Here is a 26569-nt window from a genome sequence, read left to right on the forward strand (position 1 = left end):
CTCTCAAGTTCAGTCTCAAAAGAGACCCAATCATGCTCCTATTGCAAGTCCACTTACTACTGTCTGACTGCGTTAACTCTCATAACACCTGTGAACTCACACCTCATTATGTCCAATTCTCCTATGAGTAATGTCTCTGCTTGTATGACTCAGCATTCTCTTAGTCATTTCGGTGTATTCCCAATATATTGAACTAACCAGTCAAATTCTTGTGTTGATTTCACAATTTGGCTCTATCAGGATGGACTCATTAACTGATATGGCAGATGGTACTATGCAACATTTGCAGATGAAACACAGTTATTTAGGTTAGAGAAGATTTAAAAAAAATCTAGAAGGACTTCATAAAGTGAGATGAATAAGCTGCACCATGGCAGATGAAAATCAGTGTTGATGATATCAAGGTAATACACACTGGAATAAATCATTTGAACTACTCATTGCTGGGTTCCAGATTAATTGGAACTAGCCTGAATAATGACTTGGTGTGGGGAAGGGTATTGTAGGGAGCTCAATACTAGCCTCAGCTCAATGTGCAGTGGCAGTGAGACAGGCAAACAGAACATTAAGATGGAACATGACTGGGAGAGAAAACAATAGTGAGAATGTTATGATGCGTTATCTAAATCAGTGGCATGCCCTCCCCCGGAATGCTGTGCTCAGCCTGTGCTTTTTAGCCAACAGAGACACTAGGGCTAGGCTATTTCCCCATAAATGGAGTTTATTCCGTAATTTCTATTATAAGGTTTTCTTACCCCTTTTTCTGAAGCACCTGGCATTGACCAATAGCTAAGACTAGTTGGACCAGTAGTAATTCTTATGTTTCCTTATAATCTCTTGTGAAAGATAGTTTTTGGCTCCTTTACTCTCATAATATATTGATACATAAAGTCGATGGAATAACAAATGGTTTCACTGAGAGAGTTAATCCCAGAAATAATTGGTTTGCCCTGTGATTTGTGTAGTCTGTTATACATTCTGGGTAGTACAGTGCCTTCCTATAAAGAGGGAAAAATAAAAAGTACTATTTAACAGGAGTGGCTGGTAGGTTTTCTGGGTGTCAGGGTATATTATACACACTATAACTAACCGCTGCCTCCCAGGAGCAGTTAGAAATAAAATGATATTACATAAGAACAGCCATACTGGGTCAGACCAAAGGTCCATTTTTCCCAGTATCCTGTCCAATGCCAGGTGCCCCAGAGGGAATGAACAGAATAGGTAATCATCAAGTGATCCATGCCCTGGCATCCATTCCCAGCTTCTGGCAAACAGAGGCTAGGGACACCACCCCTGCCCATCCTGGCTAATAGCCATGGATGGACCTATCCTCCATGAATTTATCTAGTTCTTTTTTTAACCCTGTTATAGTCTTGGCCGTCACAACATCCTCTGGCAAAGAGTTCCACAGGCTGATTGTGCATTGTGCAAAGAAATACTTCCATTAATGCTCTCATCCTCATTTTATTTATCTGAAATACCCCATTGTCTTTGTGCAACTGCCCACAGACAGGTGTATCCTGCCATAGCATTACTAATATTGTGCTGTATTTTCAGCCAGGATGAGATTAAAATAGATCAGCTGTTTGAGAGATGGGATGCGCGTTTTGGAAAAGTGCAACATACACCTCTATTTGCAGACATACGGATTTAACTCTCTGAACTGGAGTCTGCTGCACTCTCAAATGCCGGCTCTCAGTATTCCAACTCAAAGTTGATGTTGTCAGGTGCGATCTGATATTGGATAATGTGACTTCTTGAAGTATCTTTTTAGGAGATGATTGTGTTCTGCTTACAAAGGTAAATCTAATCTAGACAAAATTTCCAGTGGTACCAATGCAGTTAATTCTTACATGCTTGAATGGTCTTAAGATGGTGCAGAAATGCAGACCAGTGTCCTTCTGGGACTGAAGGAAATGTTCTAGCTTACAGTGTGGTGTTCAGATAGCCATGGCAGCTGAGCTACTGCAACTGGTGGCAGGGAAGCACCTCCTTGTGGTGCGGTGCTGTGTTGTAGGCAGGACTGGCTAATATGGCCACAGTTTATGGTGACCATCCTCTTCCCATGCCCATTGCTCCAGGCAGGAGTTCCTCAACGTTTCAGCTGAGGTAGTGCACAAAGATGGGTGCCCTGTCACTCACTGTATGAACCACATTAGCAGTGTTCAAGGAGAGCAGCTAGGCATCCAGCCTGATATGATCTCACCTCCAGCTGGTTCAAAAGGTCTTTGGTAGTGCATGATTTACTGAACTCTCTTGTGCACAGTATGGCTGCTGCCGCTGCCACCAGTATGTAGCCTAAGCGGAATAGTTTTGCAATTTGAGTTAAACTACTTTGTGCAGCTTTAGGGGAAACATGACAGAGGTATTCAAAATAAGGTTTGCATTGGATTGACTTCTTCCTCTCTTCCAGTGTCATAGGATTCAATTGTGCCCAGCTGCAAGCCCAGGCAGGGGATAAAGGGTGTGTAAGAAGCCCCTTCGCTCCCCTGGATGGGCTAGCTCTGTCACCAGACCCTGAGGGGAGGAACAGGGAAAGCAGCCACCTCTGGGTGACTACTTCCCCTCTTGCACAGGTGAGTGAGGACTAAGTGGAGACTTGGCTCTACCCTGCCCACTGCTCTGGCCAGCACAGCTGAGTTCTGTGGATGGGGAGATGATCTGTGCCAGGAAAAGGATTGGTACCGCTTCCTTCCCCTCCATGGAACAAAGGGAAGGAAAAGGCTGAACTGTGCAACTCTTAGAATCACCATTTGGTTCCTGTCCTATTCCTATGACAGTACAGTTAAGTGCTGCTCCTTACTTAGCATGGATTGCAAGATGCTGCTCCTGCCTGTATTATTCTAACTAGGATATGTTCTTGAAGCTGACTAGTAAAAAATACACATGAATAAAAGGAGGTACTTGTTTACAACATGTGTAATTAATTGTGGGATGAATTTACTCCCACAAGTGATCAAGTGAAAAAGTTTAGTTGAATTTAAAAGGGGTCTGGATGGAGATAAGTATCAAATAGATACCAGCACTTAAGGTACAGTAGTATGTGAATCCAAATGATAAGGCATGCAAACTTTAAACTCCAAGGAATAATGACACTGGAAGAATGGAAGCTGGGAAGGCATTTGTTCCCTCTATATGAGTTTGCACAGCTGTTTGACATTATTTAAATCAAGAAGAAATGGTGGATATCAGTCCAGAAAGGTGCTGCAGGGAGTTTTTCAGGGAATTTATGAGTGCTTTGTGAATAGTGCGCCCCCAGATTGGTGAATTTATATGATTTCCCCGCATTTGAAATCTGATAATCTACCAGAGATGACCTGTCCCTAGGGTTCAGAAAAATATTTCTGGAGAGAACATTTTGTTGCCTTTGAAATAGATATGATTGCAGCAGATACTTAAAAATAATTTCCTAGGCTCTCCCAGACCCACATAAAGGCTCTGTACTTCAATTTCAATTGGGTATAAGTTATATTAGTATTCTCACTATGAGCTAGATGTGTTTGGTCCTTATGTGGACTAGGAGCGGGGAGGGGAGAACAACTCTACTCCCTTCCAATACACCTCCATGGTCCCCCATCCTAGCCAGCCACAGTTTAAGTTGTTGTGGTTGGGGGAAATCAGAGACTTCCATCTATATGCACACTGGGATGGAAGACACTCAAAACAGGCAAAGCAATGACTTCCCTGCTTCCTTTCACACCAGCCTCTAGAGGCGGCTTGGGTGCATTAGTGGGAACAAGCTCCATCATCCAAATTCACCAGGGACACATAGCCAGGGAAGAATTGTTCCTTCCTGAAGCATGCTCTTTCTGATTGTTCCCCATACGCACCGGAGCTCTGCACCACACCCCATTTGGGCCAGCTCTATTATTTTCAAGAACAAATCATGAACTTTTCCAGACAATGCTCTTACTGTGAGTTTGTTTGCCAACGGGTGCTGGTTATGAGAAAGCATGTGTGTTTAGATGGAAAAATCAAATGTATACCCCCAACCAGACCCTCCTCTCTGCAAACATATGCACTGCAGTATATGGTGAAGGGGATTCTCTGTGGGAGCCCTGTGTTAAACTATTGGCAGCATATCCCCATGTCATGTCAGTGACTGCTTGTGGCGGGATACTAAGTTGGCTGGACCTTTGTTTTGCTCTTCTGTGGCAAGAATAACATTCCTCTAATTAAATGGCTTGTCTCACACACTTGTTCTCTAAGGAGGGAACCCCTCTGGACTACTCAGTCAGTTCTGAGGGGAGCACCTCTTTCCACATAGGCTGTTCTTTATTTAATGTTTATATTTTTTCACAGGCTTCCAGCTGCTGTTGCCATCTGTCCTCTGCCACATGGAGTCGACCCCTCTTGAAATGGCAGGTGGCCTTGGTCACTGGCAGGAGCTGCTGTGGTGAAGATTCAGTGCTGCTGGGGACAGGTAGCCCAGCAACAGGGAGAGGAAACCTATTAATAACTGCTTGTCAAGCAGGGTTCAGCAGGTGGCCTGTGTGTTTGTCCCTTCAGTCCTGAATCTAGTGTTCTGTATCACAAGTGGGCAACTTGCTATTGAGAAAACAGGGATACACACACGTGAGCCAGCTGTCCAGATGTTCATTGTTCATATTTTCTGGTGATAGGGGTAATGGCCATAACTAAATGAGAAGAAAGGGTAAAAATCACACAGCTCTTGTGATTCTCCAAGAGAGATTTCCTGTTTGAGCTACAACCCCCGCCCCCCGACAGCATTATATTTTACAATGGTAGACTCATTCACACCATGCTCAAAGCGCCTTTGGAAAATAGTTGCCCTCTGATGACTCCTGGCCCCATATGACCTCTGCATCTGGCAAGGAATTTAGTTTAATCTTCAGTACATTTAGAAAGAGAGAGAAAAGCCAATGGTTCAGAAAATGCCAGAAGAACAAAATATATTAGATCAAATAGGATAGTTTTTCATGTCATTCTATACAATAGATAAGCACAGTGTGGCTTTATATAGCAGTGTGGATTTTTATTTTGTATGAATCACAGCTACATTTATCAAACTTTGAAAATACCACACTTCCCTGCTTACCTCAGGGCAGGCCGTGGGGTAGCTTATTGAGCAGTTTCTAAAGAGATGTGTTCTTTTGTTGTACTCTTTAATGTAATCCCCTTTGCAATGTAAGGGGGCTCTCCTCACAAGATAATGCAATTTCCATACGCACAGTACCATGAAAGGTCACTTTGTGATCCATAACTTTATTCCCATGGACTTCTATTATCATATCAGAGCTTTTACAATGTAGTGTAATAGTCTTGTTGCAGCAATATTCTTTTCTTAAAAATCAGTGCATTTTATTTAGTCTTAAAGAAAATCCAGTTAAACATGGTGGGCTAGCTCCTCAGATAGCTCCAGTGATTTTAACCTGTTTGCACCAGTTGAGGGTCTGGCACAATATGTACTGAATTACAGAATAAAGGCAGGGAAGAAAATTTCCTTTCAGGAAGATGAAAAGCAAATAAACCTGCGTAAAAGAAATTTGGAAAATGAGAAGTTATAGAGATACTCTCTTGTCAAAATTTGCCCATTTTAGGTTTTGTAAAACTAAGTTTTAACTAAAACTAAGACTAATGGGAAACATTTATTTCCCTTCTAATTTCTCTAGAAAATAGACTTGGCAAGCAGTATTTGCAAAGACCTATATGTTGCAGCATTAGTATTGAAAACAGGAAAGTAACAGAGACTAAAAAACTGACTCTGAGCACAAATCAAACTGGCTAGCCCATCTTCATTGTCCAAAGCGATAGAAATGTGAACAATGAACACACTGCATAGGGAGTGAAGAGTAAGACCTATATCTGCAAGAGTTCAACCATGCACAGCTTCACTGAAGTCAATAGTGCTCCCTGGAGGCGTTAAGTTCAGTATTCCTGGATCTGATTGCACTCAGATACTATGGGGGAAGCACATGGTATAAGAATCTATATAGAACACAGTAGAATAGAATTGCAGAATAGGGGTCTAAATTAGCATTCAGATACCACAGTAACTGCTTTATAATTGCCTGCCTTAGACAGTCAGGAGAACAGGAACATTTGCTCACTTCCATCCAGATTACAGACCATGAATCCACCAGGTCCAAAGAGGGGCTTTCCAGTTCTGTCCATCTCCTTCCCTCACTGTACTCCACCCCACCCAGCAGAGCCTCAGTACTACAAAGTGCCGATGTAGTGGCTCTGTAGGCTATAGGGATGTTGGAGGGATGGTGCTGTAAAGCTCTTTTACCCTTCCATTCTCCCAGTGCTACCTCCTCCTCCTCCTCCAATAGGAATGGAGAAAGCATTGGGCCCCGAGTGATGGTTTCTTTAATATTTATATTTGAACATTGAAATGGTCACTTCCACATTTCCAATGTTATCAGACATCTAAGGAGGCACCACATCTGAAGGGTATGCCCTGAAGTAGGTGTGGGCAAGGCTCTGGTACACAGAGTGAGCTTTGTACATAGGCCCCTTAGGAAACCATGAAAAATGTGTTTTGATGTTGGCAAACATGTATCTGTGTTGCCCTCGGCTTAGCTGGTAAAGACTGTAACACGTATGGAACACATCAACGCCTGTGGGGAAATGCAGTTCTCCCTGGGACCAAAGGCATATCTTTTGAAGAGAAACTAATCCTCTTCTGTTTTGTTTTTGTTGTTATTGTTGTTGTCAGTTATGCTGAGCACAAGTTGAAGGATTGGAGAGAGCAGTACCTCTGGGAAATGATGGTTTATCACAGACTCCAAAGGTGGATGGCAAAGATCTGACTTCAAGCTTGCTTTAATCACAGAAACACACAAAATGTCATTGCCAGTGGGGAGGTTACGTCCCAGGCTCCTAACTGTATAGTTAACTTTCTTACCTTGAAGAATGGCTGGCAGGCAGCTTGTCAGCCAGAGTGTAGGTAAGATAGTCAAAGAGCTTTGACAGCTGACAGTGAAGGGGAGATGGTAAATTTTCAGTGCATTGTGTGAGGTAAATTAGCAGAGTTGTGCAAAACTCAGAGGGTTCAACTCTCTGGTTTTGCTTCACAATGCTCAGGTTTCATTATAGTTTTCAGAGTCAAATAAATCCCAAAATTAAAGTGAGCCACAGTTAAAGCCCATTGAGTCTCCACCCAAACCCAGAAATTGACTGTCCACTTCAAACTTGGTCCAGAGTTACTTGACACTAGGCCTGAAAGATGCATGAATATTAGGTAGCCTGGCTGAGTTTTGCATTTGTAATAACACCTCCAGTTTTATTGTGAAAGTTTCATGCAAACTAGTCTTGCGACTCTTGTTCACTTATGTGTATCTTTGAATGTGTACAGGATTTGCCCACGTTTAATATTCTGAACACTACAATAATTTCCATGAAAACAATCCTCTCCTCTTTCTTGATTTTTTTTCCACTGCCATCTCACATTGGTAATATCTCAGAAACATAGGTGCTACTAGATTATTTCATGAATACTGTGAAATTTGCTGTTGTATGATATGAGCTAATGTGACTGTATGAAAAAGTGAAGTGACCTTTTAGAATCACTGATGTTTGAGAGAATTATTAAGATTTGTATTGTTGTTTATTTATAATTCAACATCATAATGACACTCCTGAAAACAAATAAAAAAAGATTAACTTCTTGTTCAGCTGAGCTGTGCTTGCTGCATGGCCTTAGGAAGAAGGAGAAGATCTAGTTTACAACCTCTAAGCCACCTTTATACTCCCCAATCCTGGAGAGGGCTGCCGGTGAGGCTGGCCCCTGGTATAAATTAGAGCAGATTATAAATGACACTATCAGGGATGGTCTCCTAGCACCAATCTTTCTCTCTCAATTTAACTCCATTGACTTCAGTGTAATTGCTGCTGATTTACACCAGTGTAAGTGAAATCAGAATTGGGTCCCAAGACTGTTCAACTCTTTTTCTTTGTAAATGTGGCTAGTAAAAGATGCTACTGTGAAAATCCAGGAGCACTCATGGCTCCCATTGTTAGAACTTCCTGATTGGTCTATAGCCAAATGCTCCATGTTCATGAAAGGCACAGGTGGTCTTTAGTTTTTTCCAGCTTAGCTTTAATAGTAGCCAGGTAAAACACTGAAACACTAGAGAATGACAAAAATATACTTAAATTATTTTGAGTGCCAAATACTGTATAGTGTGTCGGTGATATTGTACAGATGCACATATCTTCAATTTAAAGAAGATACATCAAGTAAACTGGGACCTCATATTCTATGTTTCTTTAGATGTGCTTTGGTGCTTTATAAAATCACTTTCTGCTGTAGATTGTTTTCAAAAGACATCCTGAAGATTCTGTAAAAATTACTAATCAGACTTCATCAGACAGACAATGAACACTGTTAAATGTAGTTCATTTTAAAAGCTACATAATTATACCCAGAGAATATTGGATAATGTGTCCTTTTGATATAACCACATCTAAAACAAACCGTTATATAACTTTTATTGCCGAATAAGTAAAATCACAAGGGAACATTTGATCCTGGCTTATGTACCTCGTTTTGTAACTGTATCTGAAAGGAAATAATTTAGGTCTTCATTAAATTAATTAATGCAATCTTATTCCCTTTCCCATTCTGCTATTGATTAAATGAAAACCAAACAAATTTTAACTCTGATTAAAAAAATCAATCTGTGTAAGCAGATCTCCGCAGCTTGCATAAATATTAAAAAAGGTATAAATGGAAATAAAAAATAACATTAAAATAAGAAAGAAAAGATCGAAACGTATCCCATGCTTTGGGATTGTTCTGAAATAGATATTTTTCTAGTGCTCTGTATAAAGGGAGTCTTACAATATACCCAACATTACACAACATATTGTATCAACTGTTTGCTTTTTTGGATTGGAGATAGATATAACAGACAGGATACATGCCAAACTTTTAGGGCCAGTTTGATCCTGGTCTTTATATGGGCTTGCATGGTGGGGGCATTCAGAAATGAGATGGGCAAGATATCTTCCTTCCTCTTACAGGAGTGATCTTTAAATGAGAAGTGTGCATGCGGGTGCATGTGTGAATCGGAACTGGTCTAAAACCAGCATTTCTATCCTACAGGCTATTCCATTATTTTGACATTTGTTGTTTTGACATTTGTTTTTGTCCTTAATTGGGACAAAATATAGAAATGTTCCATGTAATGAAAAATTCTGAAAAATTTTGATTTGGAAATATCGAAACGTTTCATTTCAGCACAATTTGACATTGAACAGTGCCTGCCAGAGCTGCCTCAGTGCTATAGGAGTTGTAATTTGGGTGCCTCATGTCCCTGTTTTCCATGGGCTGGGGTCCCTGGAAGATCTATATCTCCCATGATGCACCATGTCACGAGACTCCCTTGATGCACTCTGGCGATTTAGCCAGAAGGGAGACTGTGGTACTTCATGGGAGGTGTAGTTTGCCCTGAAGCAGAATAGGGACATGAGGCACCCAAGCTACGACTCCCATGAGGCACCTCAGGTTGACACCAATCAACACAAAACTGACACAAAATGAAAAGTTTTGATTCAATTAGACAAACCACAATTTTTAAAACTGCATTGACCTGACCTGAAATGGAATATTTTGTGTAAATTTTCCTGATTTGATGATGGTGGGGGGAAGTTGTAGCATAATTCCTGCATTTTATTGGGCCAGTAAAACTTGGTGTTGTGTACTGCAAATGGCTTTCTTTTAGCAGCTCTTTACATGGAGCTCTCAACAGCACTTCCTGTCTTAGAAGAGCCAGGCACTATTGCAGGGAAGAGCATGGACTACTCCCTTTGTGCCACCTTTCCCAGGAACACACAACACCCTGATCCCAAAGGGAAGGGAAGGCCAAAGAGTAGGCAGAGCTCGGCCAATCCTCTCCTGCACTGGTGGGAGCCACATGGAGGACAAAGTATGCTGCACCCCAAAGCACAATACATATGGCCCATGTATGCTGAGAACCTCCAGGAGGCCTTCTAGATTTCTCCTGGTACTCCGATTGGGCAGAATTGCCCCCAAACACACAGTTCTCAATGGAGAGTTGTACTTTAAGGGCACAATCAAATCCTTAATAAGCAAATTTCTTTTTTGCATTTAGAAAATGATTTCCAAGTCCAAGAAACTCATCCCTCAGTTCTATCAGCCTCATTCACATAATACCTTATTTCCAATAGGGGACTGCTTGCATAATAAGGTACCATTCAACCTAAGCAAAGGTGACAGAATCAGGCCTTCAGTGATCCCATTCCAGTCACTGCTCATTAGTTGCCGTTGAATATATCAGCTTTACAATTATGGTTAAAGATGAAAAGTTCTGCGGGATTCAGCAGTCTTTAGGAGTGTACATCAGTACCTACAATAGGCACAAAACTATGAATCAGTTTGGTGTCAAGTGTTTAGCAATAGTAGCCCATGTTCCACCAGATGTGTACATCATCTCCCATGTTTGTACAACATTGCATTTCAGCTCATAATTACTAGTGGTTCTCAGTCTTGCAGACCTAACTATTAAATATATTTCACATACAGAATGTCCTACTCTATTTGATTTTGTTAGGTGATATTCACCACATGTTCAACTCTGTGCAATCCAATGCATTTACACCATAGATTAATCTCTCATGTATTTCCATATTCTATGTTGTTTTCCTGACCAGCTGGGTGTATTCAGCCACAACCAAGAGAGCATTTATCAGTCTCATTTAAAATTGCATGTATGTAAGCACTGTAAAATTGGGAGAGATTCCTAGTGAATTAAAGAAGTGTACTATAAAACCAGCAGCTCTTCACAGCTTCATTATATTTTCCTCTGTATTTGCTTCATTGTATTTTCATTGCTCTCCCTCCCCCGCGTGAATTTAACATTAAGAAAACACCATTTATCCCTGGGGGGAGGGGATTATTAGTCCAGCAGAAATCCATTTAAATATTAATGAGAGGAGTTCATTTTGTTATTTGATCACAGCATTTCAAAGAGACAGATGACCCTACTTTCTCATTATATGAACCAAAAGTTTTCTCACATTCTCAAAGTCCCAGACTTTAGCTTTACTTGGCATGGAGAGCAATTGTTTTTCAGCATGGCATGGAATTAAATTTATATAAATGGAATGCATTGCAATCAGTTTTGCCTATGCAAAGTTTATTAATTTCAGAGCTCTTGAGAATCATATGGTGAAACAGGTAATTTTGCCTGTTACTTTCATTTTAATGATTTTCCAGTGAGTTTGTTTTCCCCTGGAAAGAGACAAAATGTTTGGAATCCTGTAACAATTGAAATACTCTTTTGACTTTGTTCCAGATATATCAGCAGGATCTCCATTTTCAGGAAGGCATTCTGATCAGAAAACAAAGATGTATTAAAGCACCCTCTAGTGTTACTTTAGAAAGTTTGGAGGAAGATAAAAAGAACAACCAGAGTTGTGGAAACTTCATATTGAGGGTGTCGCTGTAAAATAAATGAAATATTTTGAAAGGGAAAAAAATACCTCCTGGAATAGGCACAGTACAAAATAGTGGAGATGTGGAGAGTGTGAAGATGAATTAGTGAGGGTATTTTCCCCAAGTCTTTTGGTGTACGTAAGGTCTTTAACCCCTATTCGGATGTGTTGAAGAGAGAGCTTAGGTATACTATTTCAATTTTGTCCAAAATTAAGGCTGTGATTTTCAACTTGCTAAGGGATTTAGGCTCCAGATCCCACTGAAAGTAAATGGAAGTTAGGATCTTAATTTCCTTTGGCCTCATTAATGTCCAACCAGAGCTCAAATGGAGGCACAACCTGCAACAGGTATGGCAATTTTCTGCAATATTCTGGACAAGCTGTATTGAATTAAGTTAAACCTTGTTGAATTAAGCTTATGCCTGATTGTGGGCTAAGGATTTTATGAGAAAGAACCACAACCCTCCAGGAACTAAGAACATTGGGGGTGATTCAAGAGGTGTTACAACCTGACTGAATTTGCTTAGAGGTACCGCCACCTGGAGAGGCTTGCATATGCTGGTTTGGATTGGATTGTCCAGAGACCAATAGAGAAATAAAGGACTTTTGGATAAATAACCTGAGTTCAAACTGACTTGGGGCCTGCTTTCTGATCTAGCAAATGGTTAGGACTGTCTGTCTAAAGGGAGGCCCTGATCCTTCCTAGGAAGGGTTGGAAGCACTCAACCTATTCATGGGAGTGCTTGTTTGGAGCTAACAGCTGCTACAAAGTTGTAACAACAGAAAAAACCCTTGATGGAGTTTGAAGGACAGATCACCAGCTAGAGCCATTTTTGGAGATGGGGTGATCTCTGGTAAGGTTATTAGGATGTGTGTAGGTTCATTTACTATTTTAATATGTCTTCACTCTAATGCTTTCATCTTAAGAATAAATGTACTTGCTTAGAAAGGGCTGTGTGGTAAGATATAGCTATGGGCAATTTGTTTATAGCTTCTGAGGAGAAGGCAAAGCAGGCCTGCTGAAGCAGTCTGACTTACTGGGAATTCATAGTATAGGCAGGGAATTTTGAAACCTGGAAATACTCAGATCAGGAGGAGGAGAGACATGTGTTTCTGCCCAAGAGAGGTGACAGCTGGAGAGCCAAAAGCCTAAGAGAGCATGTCCTTGTGGACCACAGAGGGGGAGTACTGGTGCTGTTGCCCTGAACTGTGACAAATCCAGAAGACCATTTCCCATTAATAAAATACAGTAAGTAATTTGTTGCATCTAGGAGTGGACAAAAGGGAATATAATCATGGCATGCACCAACATGTTTTGTACTTATTCCAGATTTTGTTTTGTTCTTTTCCTGTAAAATCTACCCACCGTTCTGTGGTATGTATGACCTATGTGGCCTATTGCACTCGTATTGTACTCATATGTACCTATAGTAGTCTATCACAGCTGGTTAATATTTCACAGCCCTGGTTATTCTATTTAAGTAACTATGATGTTTCTTAAGCGACCACTGGATGGTGCTTTTATACAGCCTTGTTTTCTGATAAGAAAATTCCATGCCTTTCTGAAAGTGGAGATTCTTCTGCTATATGAAATTAATGTCCCTTTTATGCTTATATGGTGAGAGGTTCTGGGATTCATCATTAGGATTCACTTCCTTTTCTTTCCCTCTATTGGAAATCAAACTTACTGTAGAATCATTTAAATGTAAGCAACTACCTACAGCATATTAGGTTACAAATGCCTATCTATTTCACTATATGATTCATAAATAATATGAAGGTAGTTGACTTTATGTTGGAAACTGGTGGAGCTTTATTCTGTCCAATTACAGTAGAACCTCAGAGTTACAAACACCTTGGGAATGGAAGTTGTTTGTAACTCTGAACAAAACATTATGGTTGTTCTTTCAAAAGTTTACAACTCAACATTGACTTAATACAGCTTTGAAACTTTACTATAGAGAAGAAAAATGCTGCTTTTAACCATCTTAATTTAAATGAAACAAGCAAAGAAACCATTTCCTTACCTTGTCTTACTTTTACCTTACTTTTTTTTAAAACTTTCCCTTAATTTTTTCAGTAGGTTTAACACGGTATTGTACTGTATTTGTTTTGTTTTCTTTTGGTCTCTGCTGCTGCCAGATTGTGTACTTCTGGTGTGTGGTTGATCTGTCAGTTTGTAACTCTGGTATTTGTAACTCTGAGGTTCTACTGCATATATACAGCTTATCTCAATGATGAAATAAGGTTACCCCTTCACCGCATATGTATGGATGATTATACTGTCATTAAATACAGAATCATGTGATAAACTGCATTTATCATGGATTTCTGAATGTCTGTCCTGCACTCCACCCTCTCACCCACCTCTGCCAGGACTACTTCCAACATTCTAAACTACTGAGCAGCTTTCAAACCATCACCAATTTTTAAAGACAATCAACCTCTCACAAAAAGGTGGTGGTCTCTGACTGCCCTGTGCTAGGGTGTAAATTCAGAATTAACAGGAGCGGACTGAGGGCTGAATTAGCCCATCAGGTTACAGTGGGGAGGAGGGGTGGATGAGAAAGGTCTGTATTAATTTAATTTTCAACAGAGAAGGAGGAGGGGGATCCTTAAAGACAGGCCTCAAACAGAGTAGGAGGAGGACTCAAGTCAGGAGGTTGCCAGAGGGCCTTGAGGATGCTTGTCAGTAGCGGGATGAGCAGAAGCCACATGAGGAGACAGAACTCCAGAGCAGCAATAGAAGGAGCAAAAAAGGAAAAGGTAGGAGTCGTGCAGGGAAGAAATCAGGGCTTGTAGGGGAGCAGTACTTAACTGCCTAACACAAGGTATCTGGGTGGCAACCCAGTGGAGAGGGCTGTCTTGACTTCTCTTCCTTCACCCCTACCTCTGCAAGAGGGAAATGTAAGTTTCAGAATTAAAAGAGGGGAAAAGTGATAAGTCCCAAATGAGGGCTGAAGCCTCACATAAAAGCCATTACGTTGATGTGATTTTCTGTTGGACTTTTCTGTTACCCTGGAAAGGGAGTGAACTTGAAGTATAACCTGGCCAGACTGATTTTCAAAGGTACTGAGCATCCAGAACTTCCATTGTCTTTAGTAGCAGCTATAGTTACTCAGCATCTTGGAAAATCAAGCCCATTGTGTCTCAGTTTGGGCATGCCAAATGAATGACCATGTTTGAGAATAATAGCCTAGACAAACAACATTGGAAAGGATAGAAGGTGCCTAAAAGATAAACACAGTGTCTCATAGCCCTTGGTAGAGCTCCCCCAACAGGTCACACACCAGGCTGCTGAGTTTGGGTCCCAACACACCAGTCCCATACATTCTTAAGTTTCCCTTGGTCTGAGTAGGCTGCAGCATTGTCTCTTTCCTTGGCCTCTCTGGCACACTTCCTGGGTACAGGCTCTGCGTTTTTTACCCATTCATGGAAACAGGACCTTATGGCCCAGCTCCCCTAAGCCCTTAGGATGAGTGCTGACCCCCTAGGCTCCTCAAAAGTTTGTCCAGCCTTTCCCAGGGCTCCAACCTTGTGGGCACACTGTATTTACATTTCAGTTCTTCAGGGGAATGTGATAGTGAAAGCAAACAGACACACAGACCTTGTACGGGTTCCAAAAACAATCATTCCTTTCTTTGGCTAGCACAAGTAATACACAGATCTAGACTAAATAATAAATGCCTACACGCATTTCTCTGCCTTATTTTCCTCTCCATTCTTGAGTATTCTTTGGGCATAGGTCAGAGCCCTCTAAAGTCCTGGATCTCCCCCCCGCTTCCTGATTCTCCCCCCAATTCATGGAGTCTCTCTTCTGTGTAGCTAGTTTCCTTCTTTCTTGGCTGGTCAACAGTTGAACAGGCCCCCCCTGCTACAAAAGCTGCCCCTCCTTTATCCAAGCTTACTGTGGCTCTGAGAGTCCCTCTGAGTTCCTTTGGAGTTTCTCAATCTCTGTGTGCTTTTCAGGACCCAGTGTTAATGCCCAATTTCTCCATTCTGCTTCAGTGGAAATTCCACTATTCTAAACCCCAACCCTTCAGACAAACTTGGTTGGTCTGGTTTCTCTAGACTTTAACCATCTCATTGTCATCAAGGTTTAATGATCCTCCATTGTCCCTGGTCTGGGAGATACATGAGAGCCCTGATAGCATCTGACTTCATTTCTACTCATGCATTTAATGATACAGCAGTTTCATAAGATCAGCCAGAATTCATAAGTTGCACATAGACAGATTGTCCAAATCATCACACTCACTTCTAAGCAAGCACCTATGGATCTGATCCAAAGTTGACTCCAGTCAATGTAAAGACTCTGATTAACTTCAGTGAGTTTTGGATTAGGCCAGGTAAGTGGCTCGTTACAATCAGAAGGAATAGGCTTGAAAGAAAATATGCTGCTGCTGAAGGAATCAAAGTCTAAGAAATAAAATAATTAGCCAGTAAGTAGAGCAGATTTCACAGCACTCCCCTCTGAGTTCAAATATTTGAGAGTAGAGTTTAATTCCAAAGTTTTAGAGTCAGATTTTTTTTTTCTTGTATGGGAGAGTTTTGGCTGAGGAGGAAGGGGTCAGCATGAACTCAGATTTAATGATTGAGGTGCAGCAGGACAGTACAAAACCAAAGTGCAGAGAGAAAAAGATGAAAGTGAATTTTGATGGCCTCAGAATTGCAGTGTGCAGAGAGAGTATCTAAGAACTTAAAAGGCACCTGTAAATTTGGGAAAACTAACTTTGTACAGAGCTGAGTAACAGAAGCGTTGGGACCCAGCATGAGTGAGGGAGCGGTGGTGAAATGGATACACCATGCATTACTTCTAATCTGGGAGCCAGCAACAGGTCAATGATTTGTCATTATTATTTCTATTATGATAAAACCTAGAGGTCTCAACCCCTGATTAGGACTCTACTGTGTTAGGCACTCTACACACACATACTAAAAAGACAGACCTTGGCCCAAAGAGTTTATACTCTGTACAAAAGATTAGGTAGAGAGATTAAATATAAAAAATAACTCTCTGGAAGAATGCTAGAGAGGAAATGGTGGTCATCATCCAGGCTGCAAGAGTCTTAATATTTCAGGATCACTCAGTTCTTACACAAGAGAAGAGAAGAACACTCACAGCAGGTGCTGGGACCTTCAGAAAGATGGAAATATGTTACAGTTGGAGTTTACCATCCTCATGTGTAAAAAACCAAGAACTTGGAATCCAAGCTCTCCAGAAAAGAAAGGAGGGTTGTTACTCTCTGCAATTCCAGTGGAAAAGAGGGGATCCACTGAACAGCTCACAGAAAGAGCAGTTGAAGAACAGTATGACTCCAGCATATTATAATTTGTAAAACCCACGTGGAGGAAGCCACAAAAGGAAAAACTAAGAAATCTACATCAGAGGAGAATGACCAGGTTTAGCAATTCCCAAGCAGTCCGGTCAAGGCGTGCCAGCCTGCCAAGTTCTCTTGGTGCCACTTAAAGTGAAGCCAAAGCTGCCAGAAGTTGTCACTGAAGACTTTCCCCTGTGTAAGCGGTATTTCCCCTAATGTAAAGTTGGCAGAAGCATCTGTGTTGTCTTCGGTGCTGGAAATCCCCACCCCTTGGTATGAGGGTTAGGAGAGGCTGGGAGGGCAGGGATGGTGGCTCAACTGTGCCTGTTTCTCCATTGGCCTAAGTTAAAGCTGCTTCTCCTGCAACTTTATTTGCATTGAGGTTGGCGGTGTAAGGGAAAAAAGGGAACTCCCTGACACCAACTCTCTCTGCACTGCATGTGAGCAGAGTTCAGGTGTAGTGGCAAATCAAGCCCTTATCACAGAAGGAACTGATGGCATCTTTATTTTGTTCCAAACCTGGTTGTACTGCCTTGTTGTAGGACAATGGGCCTTGTATCAGTCTTAATGAAGAAGATAACCCTGGGGAGACGACATATGAGAGGACTCACAATTGAAATATTTATTAAAGATGTTGTTTTTTTTCTTGTGTTGAACAAATGTTAAAAGTTAGCTGCTTGTTTGGCGCAGGTCTCTGGCTACACAACTGCAAATCTGAATTACTGTTAATATGGTGTCAAGAAACAAAAAGGGATAAGGAATCATAACTTAAAAATTATAACATCTAGGGCTGTCAAGCAATTAAAAAATTAATCGTGTGATTAATTGCACTGTTAATAATAGAATACCATTTATTTAAATATTTTGATGTTTTCTACATTTTCAATTATATTGATTTCAATTACAACACAGAATACAAAGTGTACAATGCTCACTTTATATTTATTCTTGATTACAAGTATTTGCACTGTAATAAAACAAAAGAAATAGTATTTTCCAATTCACTTAATACAAGTACTGTAGTGCAATCTCTTTATCGTGAAAGTTGAACTTACAAATGTAGAATTATGTACAAAAACTGCATTAAAAATAAAACAATGTAAAATTTTAGCGTCTGCAAGTCCACCCAGTCCTACTTTTTGTTCAGCCAGTCACTCAGACAAACAAGTTTGCTTACATTTGCAGGAGATAATGCTGCCCGCTTCTTGTTTAAAAGGTCATGTGAAAGTGAGAACAGGCATTCTCATGGCACTACTGTAGCCGGCATCGCAAGATATTTACATGCCAGATGAGCTAAAGATTCATATGTCCCTTCATGCTTCAACCACCGTGCCAGGGGACATGCGTCTATGCTGATGATGGGTTCTGCTCAATAACAATCCAAAGCAGTATGGACTGACACATGTCCATTTTCATTATCTGAGTCAGATGCCACCAACAGAAGGTTGATTTTTTCTTTTTTGGTGGTTCAGGTTCTGTAGTTTCCGCATTGGGGTGTTGTTCTTTTAAGACTTCAAAATGCTCCACGCTTCGTCCCTCTCAGATTTTGGAGGGCACTTCAGATTCGTAAACCTTGGGTCGAGTGCTGTAGCTATCTTTAGAAATCTCACATTGGTACTTCCTTTTGCATTTTGTGAAATCTGCAGTGAAAGTGTTCTTAAAAGGAACAACGTGCTGGGTCATCATTCAAGATTGCTATGAACATTAAATATATGGCAGAATGCGGGTAAAACAGAGCAGGGGGCATGCAATTCTCCCCCAGGACTTCAGTCACAAATTTAATTAACACTTTTTTTTTTTAACAAGCCTCATCAGCATGGAAGCATTTCCTCTGGAATGGTGGTGGAAGCATGAAGGAGCATACGAATGTTTAGCATATCTAGCATGTAAATAGCTTGCAATGCCAGCTGCAAAAGTGCCATGCAAATACCTTTTCTCACTTTCAGGTGACGTTGTAAATAAGAAGAAGGCAGCATTATCTCCTGTAAATGTAAACAAACTTGCTTGTCTTAGCGATCAGCTGAACAAGAAGTAGGACTGAGTGGACTTGTAGACTCTAAAGCAGGGGTTGGCAACCTTTCAGAAGTGGTGCGCTGAGTAGTCATTTATTCATAATTTATAATTATTTATTTGTTATTTATTATGCTATTTATAATGTAAGGTTTCACATGCCTGTAATACATTTTAACGTTTTTAGAAGGTCTCTTTCTAGAAGTCTATAATATATAACTAAACTATTGTTGTATGTAAAGTAAATACGGTTTTTAAAATGTTTAAGAAGCTTCATTTAAAATTAAATTAAAATGCAGAGCCCCCTGGACTGGTGGCCAGGACCCGGGCAGTGAGTGTGCCACTGAAAATCAACTCATGTGCCGCCTTTGGCACGTGTGCCATAGGTTGCCTACCCCTGCTCTAAAGTTTTACATTGTTTTGTTTTTGAGTGCAGTTATGTAACAAAAAATGAATCTACATTTGTAAGTTGCACTTTCATGATAAAGTGATTGCACTACAGTACTTGTATGAGGTGAATTGAAAAATACTATTTTTTTGTTCATAATTTTTACAGAGCAAATATTTGTAATAAAAAATAATATACACTTTGGTTTCAGTTACAACACAGACTACAATATATATGAAAATGTAGAAAAACATCCAAAATATTTAATACATTTCAATTGGTATTCTATTATTTAACAGTGTGATTGAGACTGTGGTTAATCGCTATTAATTTTTTTAATCATGATCAATTTTTTTGAGTTAATAGCATGAGTTAACTGCAATTAATCAAGAGCCTTAATAACATCCTAAAAATGCTTTCTGCCCCCCCACAATGGATGCTAAAGGAAGATGAGTGACTACTGGGACAAACACCAAAATATGAGAATAATTAACTCCTTTTGGATCTAATACACAGCTCACTGAAGTCATAGGTACCAACTTCTGCTGGCACTGGTGGGTGTTTGACACCCCTTCTGCTCCCGGCCCTCCCCCAACCCCACCCTGCCCTGCCCCCTCCTGCCGCTGCCCCGCCCCCATTCCAACCCCTTCCCCAAATCCCTGCCTGGCTCTGCCTCTTCCCCACCTCCTCCCCTGAGCACACTGTGTTCCCGCTTCTCCTGCCTCCCTCCCAGAGCTTGTTACGCTGCGAAACAGCTGTTCTGTGGCAGCAAGCGCTGGGAGAAGAAGGGGGGACTCGGCGCGCTCAGGGAAGGAGGTGGAGGTGAGGTGAGACGGGGGGGGCAGAGCAGGGAGGGAAGCTTGGTTGCTGGAGGGTGCAGAACACCCACCAATTTTTCCCCTTGGGTGCTCCAGCCCCGGAGCACCCACGGAGTCGGCGCCTATGCAGAAGTCAACAAAAATAACTTTGACTTCAGCTGGTGTTGCTGCAGGTCCTAAAGCCTCATACTTCTGCTATGAAATGAGTGCACTGTTACCAAATCTGATGACTTTAGTGTGAGTTTTGTGATACTTGCTGTTTTTCTTAACATTACAGCTGCTGGAATCAAGAGATTGCATGAAAATCTCTGCTTTCATTTTTATTAATTATTTATAGAAAAAAGGAACTTTCTGGTCCTTGGGATACAGAGACAAACTTGAAAATGTGGACACTAAAGGCTCAAAAACCAGAAGGCAAATTAAAAAAAACCCACCAAAACTGTATTTTTAAAAAAAGAGTGATTTTTTTGGTGTGGCCCGACTCATGGTTTTTGAATATACGGGGTTGGCAATATTGAATGTAGTTGCAAGGGTGAGGGTCAGGTAGGCCACGCTTTGAACCCAGGCCTGCCAAGCAAGTACCTTACTTTCTTCACCACATTGCTACAGGCCAGCTAGGGAAACACTAGCTGATACCCCACAAACAGAGGCTAAACCAGCTGACTCAGGAGGATTATCGCACTAGCAGCAGACTGCTGATTGGTCATCTCTTAGCATAAAGCTTCCTGTTCCTGCTGCACACCTCATGTGAGCATCTGCTTCCTAGGCTTGCTGCTGACCAGACCCCTGAGACCAAGATCCTGCTTCCTGGCCTGGTTCCTGCTCCTTGTTCCTGCTTTTTTCCCGAACTCCATTATTGACTCTGTCTTGACCGTTTGTGGCTTCTAACTCTACTGTGACCCTTGGAGTGACTCCTGACCAGGACCCTGACTCTACTCTGGGCTCTGACCATTAAGTCAGCCTGCCCATGTATGGGTCTGACAGTGAGTGGTTGTTAATACACATGTTCTGTTGACTTGGAAGTCTCATGTTCAGCTTTTTCGCCTAGGCTGCATCTGAACAAACAGTTTGTAGAATGCCCTCTCTGAGTGGCATTTATACCTTTGTATAAAATGGAGATTAGCTGCATATGAATTCTTTTAAGGCTTGAGAAGTTTAAGGTTAAATAAATTAGTTCTAACTTCTGCCTCAAGCTGCCAATAGGTGTGTCATTTTAAAATCCTGTATTTGGACTTTTATAATCTGAACATTCTTTCCTGTTCCATATTTCTTAAGTTATCTTTCCACATTTTTTACTTGTTAATATATGAAAATATTTCCAGTTACACAAGATGAACACCAGATGGCAATGTAAGCATTTGGAAGCAATTCTCCTCTAAATTCAGTTCTGTTAGTAAATAGGGGGAGGGCACAAGGAAGATGGCCCTTTTTCTTCTTGTTTCAGCTTGGTGATGACTAGGCGTGGATATTGCACCAAATGAAGCTGCATTGATGGGGGCCTGATATTTGATGGATGCTCCAGTTGTACTAACAGTTTGGGGGGAAAATTAGAATGTGCTAGAATTAGACCAGATCTGTTCGAATCTGATAAAGCCAAAATTAACTTTTGTGCGTTTGTGTTAATCATTAATATTTTGATCATTATTTATATTTCTGGGCCTGTGACTGGTGTTCAGGACCCCACTGTGCATGCAAATCATGAACCTTCAGTGTCCACATTTTCAAGCATGTCCACATTATTTTGGTAGTTACAAGAGGCCCCAACTGAGATCAAGGCCCTATTGTGCTAGGCACTGTACAGATACATAGTGTGAGAGAGCCCATATCCCCAAGAGCTTATATTTCAGACAGACAAGACTCCTAAAGGGTGGAAGGGACAACAAAAGGAAGGAGAGAGGAAGTAACTTGCTTGAAATCACACAGCAGCTCAGTGGTAGAGCTGGGACTAGACCCCCATGTCTCCTTGGTCTCAGACCAGTGGCCTGTCTACTGGACCATGCTGCCTATCCCAGAGAGTTTGCAATCTACACATATGACCTGAGCCAATGGGGGAATAAAATAATATGAAGAGAGCGGTTTGGAGAAAGTTCAATGGCCGCTGGGGAGAGCGGAGCCGCGGCGGGCTCGCCGCCCTCCTCCCGGCGCTCTGGCCGCTGGGGAGAGCGGAGCCCCGGCCGGGCTCTCCGCCCTCCTCCCGGGGCTCCGGCCGCCAGCGGAGCCGCGGTGGGCTCGCCGCCCTCTCTGCTCCCCTGCGCTCCGGCCGGTTGGGGAGAGCGGCCTGCAGCCGGGCTCGGTGCCCTCCCCTGCCGTGCGGGTGGCGGGAGGCTTTTTTGCCTGGGGTGGCAAAAAAGCCAGAGCCGGCCCTGCAAGTGGTTGGGGGCGCCAAAAAGTGCGCTCAGGGGAGGCGGTGGAGTGGAGGTGAGCTGGGGCAGGGAAGCGCGGGGAGGGCTGCCCGCAGCAAGTAACGGGAGGAAGCTGGGGACGTGCAGGGGAACCGCTCCCTGCCCCAGCTCACCTCCGCTCCGCCTTCTCCCCTGAGCACACCGCCCCCGCTTTAATTCTTCTCCCCTCCCAGGCTTGCCACGCCAAACAGCTGATTGGCGCGGCAAGCCTGGGAGGCGGGAGAAGTGGAGTGGTGCCGGCGTGCTCAGGGGAGAAGGCAGAGCGGAGGTGAGCTGGGGCGGGGAGTTGTTGCGGGGGGCGCCGAAAGGCGGGGTGAGGAGCTGCCCCAGGCGGGGGGGAAACCACAGGGCTGGGAGCTGCACGGGGGGGCTCCCCGGCTCTTCCCCATGGCCCCGCCCTGCCTCCCCCCCTCACTCCCCTGAAGACTGCAGCCAGGCCGGACCCTGCATTCACCACATGGTAAGTGGAGCGATCTGCTCCCAGCCTGCTCCGCTCCCCTGGCTCCCAGCTGCACCGCCGGCGAGTGCGGGGGGGCGGTTCCCCCCTTCCCCCAAGCCTGGGAGCCAGGGGAGCGGAGCAGGCTGGGGCCCCAGGCCTCCGCGGAGGGGGAGCGGGAGGGGGGCTGGCCCCAGGCCTCCATGGGGGACGGGGGACTGGCTACTTCCTGCGAGAAGTGGAGTGACCCAGCCCCAGCCCCAGCCTGCTCCACTCCCCTGGCTCCCAGGCTTGGGGGGAGGGGGGAACTGCCCCCCGCACTCGCTGGTGGCGCAGCTGGGAGCCAGGGGAACGGAGCAGGCTGGGGCCGGGTCACTCCACTTCCTGCAGGAAGTGGCCAGTCTCCCTCCCCCCGTCCCCCACGGAGGCCTGGGACCAGCCCCCCCCCCTCCCGTAGAGGCCTGGGGCCCCACACAGCCACCGCCGGGGGGGCTGCGTAGGGCACCAAAATAGCTAGGGCGGCCCTGGCTCCCCAGGCCCGAGGGGGGCGCAAGATGGAAGTTTTGCCTAGGGCGCGAAATATCCTTGCACCGGCCCTGAGTGTTAGTGACAAAACTTGGTCTTAGCCACCTTTCCACTTTCCTCTAAGTTATTCTGTCAGGAACATTTTCCTAGAGATCATTCCGTTGGACAGGAATTGCTGGAGTTCAAAGTCCTCCAGGTGTCCTGTGAGCTCCCCCCAATATGCCCCCTACACTGAGCAGAAGGAGCTGGCCACGCTGACTTTGTACTACATGTCAATTCCCCTACCCTTTAGGGAGTCTTTCTAACTGATTTGCACAGCCTCAGTATCATAACAATCAGGTGAGCTAAGGATCTGGCCCTCGGTTCTCCTCTTCACTTACTGCTGTGCTGCTGCTGTACTCACTTTTTCTACCCACCAGAGCTCACACTTCAGCCTTGCTCATTCTGTAAGAAGTAGGAATATCCTGGAATATATAATGGAGCCCCCTCAGACCAAATGTGACTGGTGTACCTCGGGCCCTTCTCCTGTTATAATTTTATCTGAATATGTACACATACATTCTAAAATATCATCAAAATAATATCTTATCTCCCACTACAAATGTAACAGGAATACTGGGTATTCAAACTTTTACTACGCTCAATCCTAACTTTTATGGGAAGCTCTGATTTTGATATAGCTGTCTCACAAGTTGCAAGTTGGTTTTGGTGGATATTAAGGGCCAGGAGTGAAACCCTTGCTCCAGTGAAGTCAACAACAAAACACTTATCGACTAATGGGGCCAGGATTTCACAACAGATTTTTCAAAAGTGCTTAGTAGCCAGTTGCTCCTATTGTGACACTTATAGGCAGATTTTCAAAAGAACTTGACATTCAATATTGAGCTCTTTTGAAAATCAGGCCCTAGGAGCATTGACAGCTGAGCCATCAAGTTGTGATGTTCCACCATCTGTTGCTCCCACATGGAAATGTAGTGACACAACCATCATAAAGTTGAGATGTAACAACTTTGACACTGAGGACAAAATTCTGAAAAGCAACTCTAATTACAGCTGTTTCTATCCACCATGCCATCCCTTCTTCACTGTGACACTCTAGCTTAGATATCATCCAGTGTGATGTTTGCATAACTGCATCTGATAAAGTGACAATTGTTGCCTTGTTTTATGAAAGTGGAAAGGAGGGTAACTCAACTCTACCAGTTTGACTTTGTGTGAATTCCCCCCCTCCCCCATAGCAGTGGAGCATTGTGCATCACAGCAGCAATCTAAAGTAATTAGATTCATCTCCAGATAGCAAGTTGTTTCCACTGTGAAAATTCTGAAAACAACACAGTGACATTTGCTAAATTATTTTAACCTCCTGGTTGGACATTTTCTCAGTCACTACAGTTCTTTTCACTTTTTCCTGCAAGAGATACCTCCTGTTTGGAGGTATTTAAAGAAGCACAAAAAGGCTGACAGCCTCACTTAATTGATGTCTCAGCTAAAATGAGACTCTCTTTTTTCCCCCCATGAAGATAGCAGGCTGAAAATGAATAAATTGGAGAGTTTTCTGTGTAGCAAAATATATTGCAACTAAAATTTAAATTATAGCTAGGAGTAAAGATTAACCCATTATAGTATATCATGCTATAAAAAGACAGTACAAAGAAAGCAAAATAATGGTTATGAATACTGAGATTTGTTTATTGCTGTCATGCACACACACAGAGGATTTATGTATGCATTATTCCGAGTATGGAAATGGAAAAAAAAGGTGTGTGTGTGTGTATGTGAAGTTGTGCTGCCTAATGCATAATATCTATCATCCAGCAAATAATGGTCTATTTAGCCAGGTACTCATATTACTGTGTATCTAGACTTCTAGTAGTTAGTGAGGGCTGTGAATAGAAGCTAGTATTTACTCTTTCCTTGCATAACCAGTGGCTGATGGGAATTGTAGTCATATCCACTCCATTCTTGGGCAGATGCTAGATGTCACAGAACTGGAGAGCAACAAGATGGCAATGAGCATGGCAGGCTGGGGAGTGACCAAGCTCCAGATAGGTTTCTGATTAGGTGGCAGAGTGAGGAGTACAGTTCATAACATACAGCTGTGTGTGTGTGTGTGTGTGTGTTTGTGTGTGTGCAGTTATCTATCTCTGAATTTTCTATTGCATTAAGCACTAATCAAGTAAATGAGATGCACATAAAGGTTTCCCAGTGGACCTTATGTAGTATCCTACTCTTCTCCTCTCACTGGTTATTGGAGGCTCTACTTGGGGTTGGTGGTTTTGTTTGTTGTTGTGAAAAGTTTGTGCATTAACTGATTATACTGTTTAATTTAAGATCTGATTTGCACTTAATTTTAACCACACGAGTTAGTCCCACTGTCTTTAGTAGGACTAGAAATGTGTTTAAGTGCATAACTGGATTAGGGCACTCATTTTTACTAGTAACATATTCATGGTAAATATAGAACATTTTGTGCTCTGTAAGATGTTAGTAGTGAAACTGGTAAGAAGTAGCAAAGTGTAATATCTTTTGAAGAAGACACATCTCAGTACTGTGAAAGGAATCCTAAATCTTATTGTAGAATTTAATAGCCTACTACAAATAAGGGGAAATTTTAAAAAAGATTTGAGAAGGTAAGGAAACTTTTTGTGCTTGTTTCATTTAAATTAAGATGGTTAAAAGCAGCATTTTTCTTCTCCGTAGCCAAGTTTCAAAGCTGTATTAAGTCAATGTTCATTTGTAAACTTTTGAAAGAACAACCAGAATGTTTTTGTTCAGAATTACGAACATTTCAGAGTTACGAACAACCTCCATTCCGGAGATATTCGTAATTCTGAGGTACTGTTGTACCAGTTGTACATCTGTGTAACTCAGTAGAGCTACTCCTGGTTTACAGCAGTGTAAGTGAGAGGAGGAGGTGGCAGATTTTTTGGGTTATTGCTCCTTTTTTATTATGGGCAATATCCACTTTACCCATCAGTTAGGAACTAAGGAAGCACCAAGACAGCTGCTCTACACTGTGCCATAAAGTAGCTTACATTTTCTTTGTGGATTCAATAGTAATTTTTGGTATGTGGCAGCTGAGGACAGTAAGACAGAGATAACTTCTTAGCTATTTTTAAATCAACTAGCCATCGTTACTTGTGCATGCAAATTAAATCCATATTTATTGTTCCTAGTTTTCCTCCTGATATTAATTTTTCTGGACTGTTCTGGCAGGCAAACCACATCAACTCATACATTGCACT

Source organism: Chrysemys picta, chromosome 9, assembly GCF_011386835.1.
Source record: "Chrysemys picta bellii isolate R12L10 chromosome 9, ASM1138683v2, whole genome shotgun sequence".
Classification (NCBI taxonomy): domain Eukaryota; kingdom Metazoa; phylum Chordata; order Testudines; family Emydidae; genus Chrysemys; species Chrysemys picta.